The sequence below is a fragment of the Melospiza melodia genome, chromosome 11 (assembly GCF_035770615.1).
Source record: "Melospiza melodia melodia isolate bMelMel2 chromosome 11, bMelMel2.pri, whole genome shotgun sequence".
NCBI classification, from domain to species: Eukaryota; Metazoa; Chordata; class Aves; order Passeriformes; family Passerellidae; genus Melospiza; species Melospiza melodia.
Genome location: NC_086204.1, coordinates 20,716,638 through 20,725,110, shown reverse-complemented (window position 1 = coordinate 20,725,110; position 8,473 = coordinate 20,716,638). Strand labels below are relative to the sequence as shown.

The 8,473-nt window shown below is 48.6% G+C and overlaps 1 long non-coding RNA gene across 5 annotated transcripts; it reads left to right on the top strand.

Annotated features, from left to right (window-relative positions):
- Positions 1-1,192: 1,192 nt before the first annotated feature.
- Positions 1,193-6,485, top strand: LOC134423157 (uncharacterized). Of its 5 annotated transcripts, none has more exons than XR_010029023.1 (4): positions 1,193-1,737; positions 1,934-2,050; positions 4,202-5,662; positions 6,389-6,485. It is a non-coding gene; the product is annotated as an uncharacterized LOC134423157 (long non-coding RNA). The 5 variants fall into 5 exon arrangements; XR_010029022.1 differs by having other exon boundaries at positions 4,202-4,870; positions 4,958-6,466; XR_010029021.1 differs by having other exon boundaries at positions 4,958-6,466.
- The last annotated feature ends 1,988 nt before the right edge of the window (positions 6,486-8,473 follow it).

Below are 8,473 nucleotides of genomic sequence, written 5' to 3'. Positions count from 1 at the left end.
CAGGAAGGAACTGAGCCTCTGAGTTGTTAGTACCAGAGGAGTCAGATATTATGATCGAGCTTTCCTGATCCTTTGTTAAGACAGACTGAACTGATGAAAGTCCCTTTTGCTTTAAGGCATATTTTCCATTTCTTGACTCACATACAAATCTTCTTATGCATCTGTGTCCCTTGAGACGCTGGACCAGGACATGCTATTCTAATTGTGGGAATGGGAATTTCAGATGTAGAGCGACTTTAACCTCCTTATCCAGTCGCTGCTAGTGTTTGAATGTTTAAACAGGGAACAGGGACAAGCCTTTTACCCATAAAGTTACTGTGGAATTCATGGTCCACTGCTTGTCACTGTGGTCTGCATGTCCAACAGGGATTCACTGCTCCCAGTGCACTGTGTCAGAATAAAAGTGTGACCTGCTGGGTCAGGGCAAAGGCTCAGGCTGTGTCCTGCTGTTGCAGCAGCCAAGTAGGTGATTGGGAAGCACACTTCCTGTGAGCATGGGATGTGCTGCCATTCTGAACTCTTGTGTTTTTTTCCCCTGCCTTATCCAATCCCTTTTGAACTCATCTCTTCCAAGCAGGATAATTTTGGCGGGAAGGAAGCTCAGCCCTGGCATGGCAGGTGCTGCTGGTCTGTCTGGGCTCCAGTTCAGGTGCAGGAGAGTGATGGAGAAGGGCACAGGTTTGTTCTGGCCCCCCAAACCTCCCCTCAGTATCTGTACCAGCTTTACCCTGCTGCAAACATATGCTCAGTACCTGCTCCCAGAGGGGAGCAGCTCCTCTCCTGCCTCACACTTGGCCAGGCCACCCATGAGCTGGTTCCTTGACTGCACACACTACTGTACCAGCTCTCTGATACTGAAGAATGTGCCAAAAAATTTATCATGTTAGTCTGACAGGCTTATTGTCTGTAATCCTTGTTGATTGGTATTTACATTTCTCTGCTTTAAGTCTTTATCAATATGATCACATATTTTTTGGTCATTATTTTCCATAGGATGTCTATTGAATAGACACACCTGTTTACTAGGCCATCCTGTTTACTCTTTTAATATGCTGGCATAACATCAACTTGCTTGTTCTCTGGAGTTTCTCCAGGTTTCCTTGTGTTACTGGATCTCAGCATTAATAGTTTGGATGTTTAAAAATGGGTGTTATTTTTTTAGATGCATGATACCCAGACTGAAGAATTTTCAACATTTGCCTTATGCAATTGTTTTTTAACATCTTCCTGAGTTACTGTTAGAGTGGAAAGTGCTTCACCCTCATGACAGGAATGCCTCATCTGGCCTTCTCCCAAATGCAGGAGAGAGATATTTATTGCCTTTCCTTCCTGCCCAGCTACCCACAGGCCCACTGTTCCCAGTCTGTATTGCACATGCAGCCATGGTGGGTCATGCCCACAGCCTGTCCTGCTGCTGCCCTGGGCTGCATCATCCCTGGGAGCCATGAAGCTCAGAGTGGTGCCACCACTTCCCTGCATCTCTGCATCCCGTGATCAGCATGACAAGCACCTGCTGCTTGTTTGTTCTCTTGTCCCATCCCCAAGCAGCGATGTGCACACAGATGTCTTCTGTTTAAACAAGCAAAACATAACATTTTGTTTGTTTTTTTAACCTACAGATCTTTTAAGTGGATGTCATTAAGCCTTTATAGTGAAGTGAAGTGTGTGAGGGAAGAAGCAACTGAAAAGATAGGGGGACAGAGGAGTGAGGGGAACCTCTTCAGTTCCATACCACAGGTAAGGCAGGGTTTGGTTTCCATCCTCCTGCTAGGACAGGATCTTTCTGCCAGAAACATCTGGGACCAAAGAAGAAGTCTTGTGGTGGTTGGGTTGAGGAAGCCAGAGCACTTTTATGCTAAGAAGCAAGATAATGGGGTGAGTGCTGCCAAACGGTGTTCAGCCAAGTTTTTCATCTGCATTGTTTCCAAAGCAGCTTCACCTGCAGCTCACTGAGGAGAGATAAACATATGGAAACAGCAGCAGAAGATGCATTTTAACTGACCTCTGAAAAGCTCAGAGACTGCTTGGAAGTCAAAGGCACAACCACAGGGTAAGTGGTCAAGTGGTGGAAACAGCTCCCCAGTCTGGGTCTTTGCTTTTCCCTGGGCTCCCTGCATGAGCTTGGTGGCCCCAGGAGAGGCAGAGCCTGTCTATGTGACAGCTGGTACCTACAAATGAATACACAGCTGCTTTCAAAAAATCCCATGGATCTCCTCCTTCCACCTAAGGGCAATAAATCTTCAACTATCTTAGACACAAAATGTTACAACTTTGTACCTCACAGAGATGCTGTGGTGGTAAAAGCTCATGCTCAAGAAACAGGACTTTTGGATGTGTTTGTAATACATGCCATAAAAATAGTTCAAGCTGATGTGATTCCACAGTTTATTTATTGTTCCTATGATACTGCAGCTCTCTGGCTGGATCCAGGAACACTGCCTTGGTGGAAACCTGCACTTAGAAATTAATGAAAACCTCCTGCAATTTCCCTAGGAGTAACCCTGTACATAAGCATAATGCAAAGCATGCTGTCTGGCTCCTCTGAAGGAGAAGCCTTTGTCCTTTTTATATTTTTGGTGTGTGTTTTTTAAAGAAAGGAAATTACTGCATGTATATTTCTGACTGAGATGCATATTTTCTAAAGTCAGGGGTTCAAGAGCTGTAGTTCCTGTTGCGGCTATCTTATCACCGCTGCTCAGATTCTGTCATTGATTTACCTGCTGATTCTAAGCCTTCTCCCTTTGCTACCATTGTGTCCAAGCAGTTTCTGCACTGAAATAGCAGTGGGTGCTAAGTCCAGCCTGGTATGGCAGCTGCTTTCCTCTGAGTAAAGACTGTGCCCCAGGGTACTTTTGCATGAAGTTTTTTATTTGCTGGCCATGCATTGGGGTAAAGGCCATGCTTTGGGGCTTTGCTGTCTGTGGGTGTTAATTCAAAGCTGCAGTGTTTCCCAGGATGTTCCTCTTTTGAAGGCAGACCTCCCCCCTCTATGCCTGTTGCCAGGTGGCTTTGGTGGGACGTGGCTGTCTCCCCCTGCCACCTCCCAGTCTTGGGCTCTGCCCACCTTGGCCTGCAGCACAGAGGTGTGCTGCTCCCACGGGAATTTGCCTTTGAAACGTGCAGCGGATGTTTATGTGGAGTTTATTTTTGGTACTGAAGTCGTGGTCCTGCTGTGTGATATGAGAGACAGCTCCTGTCTCCTGCTTTGCTGCAGCAGCATGGCGGGACTTCAAAGCACTGCCCCAAGAACCCGTGGCAGTAGCTAACACAGGAACGGTTTGCATCCCCCTGAGAAACGTGCTCTGCATAAGTGAGACTGTGGAACCAATTTTGGTGTATTTAGGCTCTATGGACATCACAGCAGTAGAAACAGCATCAATCATCATCTTCATCATCATCGTTGTCATGATGGCACAGCCTGTTTTGCTCTGTCAGCAGAACAATGCACCAGGTTGTGACTTGATTGCACACGGAGCTGTGTGGGAGCTCCCACGTGTGCAGCACCCCGCAGCTGGGCGGGGAGCCGGGCAGCCCCGGGAGGAGCCGGGCAGTACTGGGGGGGCCCGGCAGCCCTGGGAAAGCCGGGCAGCCCCGGGAAGAGCCGGGCAGCCCTGGGAAAGCCGGGCAGCCCCGGGGCCGCAGCAGGTGGAGCTGGGCAGCCCTGGGAAAGCCGGGCAGCCCCGGGAGGAGCCGGGCAGCCCCGGGGCCGCAGCAGGTGGAGCTGGGCAGCCCTGGGCTGCGGAAGCCCCACTGCAGCTGCTGGGGAAGTAATGACTCACAGAATGCTGCTGTGGGTGCAACCACCATTCCTCTTAAATGTTGGGATTCACTCACACAGAGAGTAAAACCAATAGGAAATGACAGGAGTGTTCCAACCCATGTTTTGAGCACGCAGCTCCCTCTCCCTTTGCCTCTGTGTCCTGTGCTCCCTGGTGTGTCTTGCTGGAGCTCAGGTGCAAGATGCTTGTCCCCTCACATGCATTCAGGGAGGCCATCAACAACACTTTTTGGGGAGGTGAGTATATACCTGTTACTGGGAGAAACAGTGCAGCCCCTCCCCATGGGAGCTGCCCCACTCCTACTCTCCCCTTTCCCTGTGCCCCTTGGACCTGCCAGGCAGGTGCAGTGGGCCATGGCAGACCTGCCACATATTTTCTTATCCCTCAATTTCCTTTTTCTCCCTACCCATTGTGGGTCTCAGGACATGTTCTTGTGCTGCTGACTGTGCCAGTGGACAACCTCAGACGCAGAGAAGATGCCAGGCAGGCCAGAGAGGAGAGTATCCCCTGCCAGCCTGCAGCCCAGACAGGCAGGCAAAGCCCAGCCCTGGCTGGAGCTAAACATGGCCTCATTTCATGGCAAAACAATTCCTCTTTGTGCAGCCTGTTCTCCCAGAACAATCCTCTGCTCTGACAATATCCTTTCTATGGCTTAGTCCCTGTGGAGTGACCAGCAGTGTGCTCAGCCTGATGCCTGGCAGCTCACACCCCACTGCCACATGGCCGAGGTGCAGCACCTGCGATCCCTGCCCTGGGCAGCCTCTGCTGAGACTCTGTGGCTACTTAAGGTCAAGGCAAAATCTTCTCAGGAAAGTCCCCAGCACAGCCTGAAGCACTTGGGAGGGTTTTTTCTTTTACCTTTGGTCACTCCATGGAGCTGCATGGCACCACTGTTCCACAAGTTAGGAGGACAGTCCTGGGACACAGCTGTGGAGCATGACATATGGGTGTCGAGTCACCAAATCTGACTGTGATCCCAGCTCCCTGAGTGAAGAAGTCACACAGCTTCACCAAGCTGCTCCCTCAGGCTCCAGACAGTCTGGGATAGGTTGCCAGAGATTATCAACTCCTGTGGGCTTTAAATCATAGAGGTAAAATGAAATTACTTTGTATGGAAAGGGGACTTTGGGGATGAGCAGGGCCGTGGCTTTCTCATCACCTGCTTTTTCTCTCTTCAGGAGCATGTGCCCATGTACCCAGCCTTGAAAGGTCCCTGAGAAGGGGCAGTTTTCATGTCCCTACAAGAGACAGAGCTCCCAGAGTTCCTGTGGTCTTCTGCCAAGGTGTGGCCTGTGGCCAGGCACCAATAGTTGTACAGTAACCAAGGACTCCTGTTGATCTGCATGTCCTGAAACCTTCTGACCTCCTGACCATTTCCTGCCTCCTGCCAGTGCACTCTGGGCCTTGAGGTGGTCCTGCCATGCCTGCTGCCGTGCAGAGACACTGAAGAATGGGCTTCTCCAGGCTTTTAGGATCCTCAGACACCTTGCTGTGGCTATGGCTCGGCTTCTTTCCCTCACCCTGCCCCATGATTTGGTGGATTTGAAACAAGCACCTTTATTCCATAAGACTATCCTCTAGGCCACACGAACAAGTAAAGATGCTTTAACAGGTCCAGAGTGGGCTGAAACTTCTGGCATGTCTGTGGAGGACCCCGTGCCCTGTATTGCTGGGGTGATGCTGCCAGCCCATGGAGGTGGGTGGCAGGGTTTACACTGGAGAGGCTGCTATGCAGCTGACAAAGAATTCTTGTCACAGTAGGAAACAACAGTCATGTGTGCTGCCCACCCAGCTGGAAGGCAAAGTCCAGCAATTAAACACACCGGGGTGAAAGTCTGCTGTCAAACCTCCAGGGCACCACCACAGTGCCAGCAAGATCCCAGGTGATGCTCACACTGCCCCTTCCATCTCAGGGAGTGCCTTTTTGCAGGTGGCATTTTAATGTAAATCTAAGTGTCATGTTACAACAGGGGTTTCAGCGGGGTCATTTCGTGCCTGTTGGCTACAGAAATGTTGTGGGTTGTTTGCTGGTAGCTTGAGGGGCTTATAGGGACCTCAGATTCCAGGAATGCAAGCATTTATTTTGGCTTAAGGGAAGAGGGCAACAGTGATGGGGTATTTGGCCTTTACTGCCACTACAATGTAATCAGCACAAGTAACAAAAATTTTTCACAGGGTGAGTCACTTAATCTTGATATCAGCTGTGGAAGGAGGCAACACATCAGCCTGAACACATGCCCAGGCATGGCCTACCTGCCCATCTCCACTTTCTGAAATTGCAGAGTGACATGATGGCATTTAATGGGCCTTCAGGTGCTGACTAGTGTCATCTCTCACCACTTTTAGTGGCCATAAAAGGCTTTTTTGATTCTCTCAGTATAGACAGAGGTGTTGTAGGAGCATTTCTTGGATGTGTTGAGATTGTGAGCAAATTCAACTTACCATTTTTTTTTCCTTGGAGCCACAGAGAAAGTGTGCAGCAATGATTTGTGGTTGATACTGCTTTAGAGTCCAACCCCAGGGAAAGGGAGTAGGGTACAACAACATTAGAGAGCCAGTTTACATTCACTGTTTTTATCTGATCACATGCAAAATTTTTGGTTTTTCAGGATTAAATAGAAAAGGATGGGAGGATCTGCAAATCATCTTTCCACTCCTCAAGTGTATTAAGGTGTGTAAATTTACTATGTGTGTCAAATACATTACTGAAAAATGACAGGGCCAATTGTTTATGTGTTTAATTTCACTGAATTCATTTGAAGTTTTTATTTTCTTTTAGATTTTTTTCAAGTTGAATAATGTTAATGTTTTTGCCTAACAAACCTCTCACCATTCAATTGATCAGTATTTAAAAAAATTCATAGCTATAAATTCATTGAACAAGAGAATACAAATTTACTGTATAAACCAGGCATGATAAAAAGGATATTTTAGTTCCCCAGAAAACAAATATTTTTAGAATTTCTAAATTGTCAGAAAACTGAGAAACTTGACACCTGAAGAGACTGAAACCTCCCATTTCCCACCCAGGTGCATGGTGAGCCTAAGCCAGTCTTCAAGACTGGCACCAGAAAAGGTGCAACACTGCACCAGCATCTCTCATTACATGCAGAAAAAAAATTATCATTACTAATCCCTGAGGTCATAACCTCTCAATGAACTTCATTCCTTTTCCATTGCTTAGTTCTTACAGACCTTCCCATCTGATAGTCTGGTAATTGTGTGCACTGAGGATGGCTTCAGCATTTGTGCCTTCAGCAAGTTACATTAGCCCACGCCTGCTTTTTGCGCCAGGGCAGAGCTGTGAGGGGAGAGAGGCGCCCTTGGCTCTGCAAGGAGCAAGGAGAAAGCAGGAGACAAGGAGCAGTGGAGGGAACAGTGCAAGGGAGGAATGCAGAGGCTCCCACTCACCTCCATCTGACTGGGTCCCCATGCTAAGAAGGACCAGCAAGACCCTCCCTAAAGCTAAAGTGAAAATGGTATGTTGTTCTCCAGGATAAGGAATAGAGGAAGGAGCTTAAGCTTTTCCAGACAGGAGCCTGGTGCAGCCCAGGCTGCTGGGAGCAAGCTCAGGTTGTTTCTTGCATTGCAGGTGAAGAATTAATGACTTGCAGGGCTGTGCCAGCTGCAGGAGTGGCTAGGGCAGGCAGGACTCCCTCGTGCAGGCATGTGACAGGATCATCTCTGGTCTGCTGGTCCAGACTGTAGTCAGGGTGACACACTTGGCTGGCTGCAAATAGCTTCTCTCCCCAGATTTCAGCTCAGATGGGCAGGATTCAAGATGCAAGCAGAAGATTACTCATCTATGAAAGATTCCCAAGACACCTTGGGAAGATCAGGTCACACAACAGGTCACATCACTTATGGTCCCCCACCTTCCTTATTTTTGAGGGATTTTATTTGCTATGTGTTCTTGTGCTACCCTTGTGCTTCCAAACAGGCTGGAAGGCAGAAACCCAGATCCACAACACATACCACACTAGTCAAGTCCTTGCTGGAGGCTGTCCCCAGGGGCTAGGAGGGGACCCTGCATCCCCCTTTGGAGAGCACAGCACCACATCCATGTCCCTGCAGCCCAGGGCAGGGTCCCTGCTCCAGCTGGAGCTCCTGCCCAGGCTGCTGCAGCACTGCCAACTGTGGGGAGGGTGAGCACCAAGGAACACAGACACCTGCTGAGCATGGGAAGTAAACAAAGGCCAATGTGCAGACAAAGGGAACCGATCAAAGCTAGTGAGTGTGAAAAGAACAACAAACTGATGGAGGAGAAGTAAAATGGTGAAATCTACTAGATGTGTTGGAGAATTAAGGAGTGAAACAGAAGGTGCAGTAGAAATGAAAAAAACTAATGAGCAAATGCCACAGAGAAATAATAGTGGAGGTGGCAGTCACAACAGGGAAGTAGAGTCCAGGACCAAGAGAGGAGAAATAAATTGCATTCAGAGCAGAAGAAAAGACAGTGACCTGGAAATTAATTCCAATAGCAGGAAGAGGCTGGGCTGTGCAATTTGGGGCTCATTGTTAGAGCCTGACAAGCCTGCCAGCAAGGGTGGATCCAGAGGAGAGAGGAATGCTTGGAGAAAGCTATGTGATGCAGGATACAAGGTGGAAAATAATCCAGTATGAGAGAGTGAGAAGGAATCCACTGATCTCTAATTTCATGACAAACTTTGCAGCAGGGTTTCCATTGAATTAGA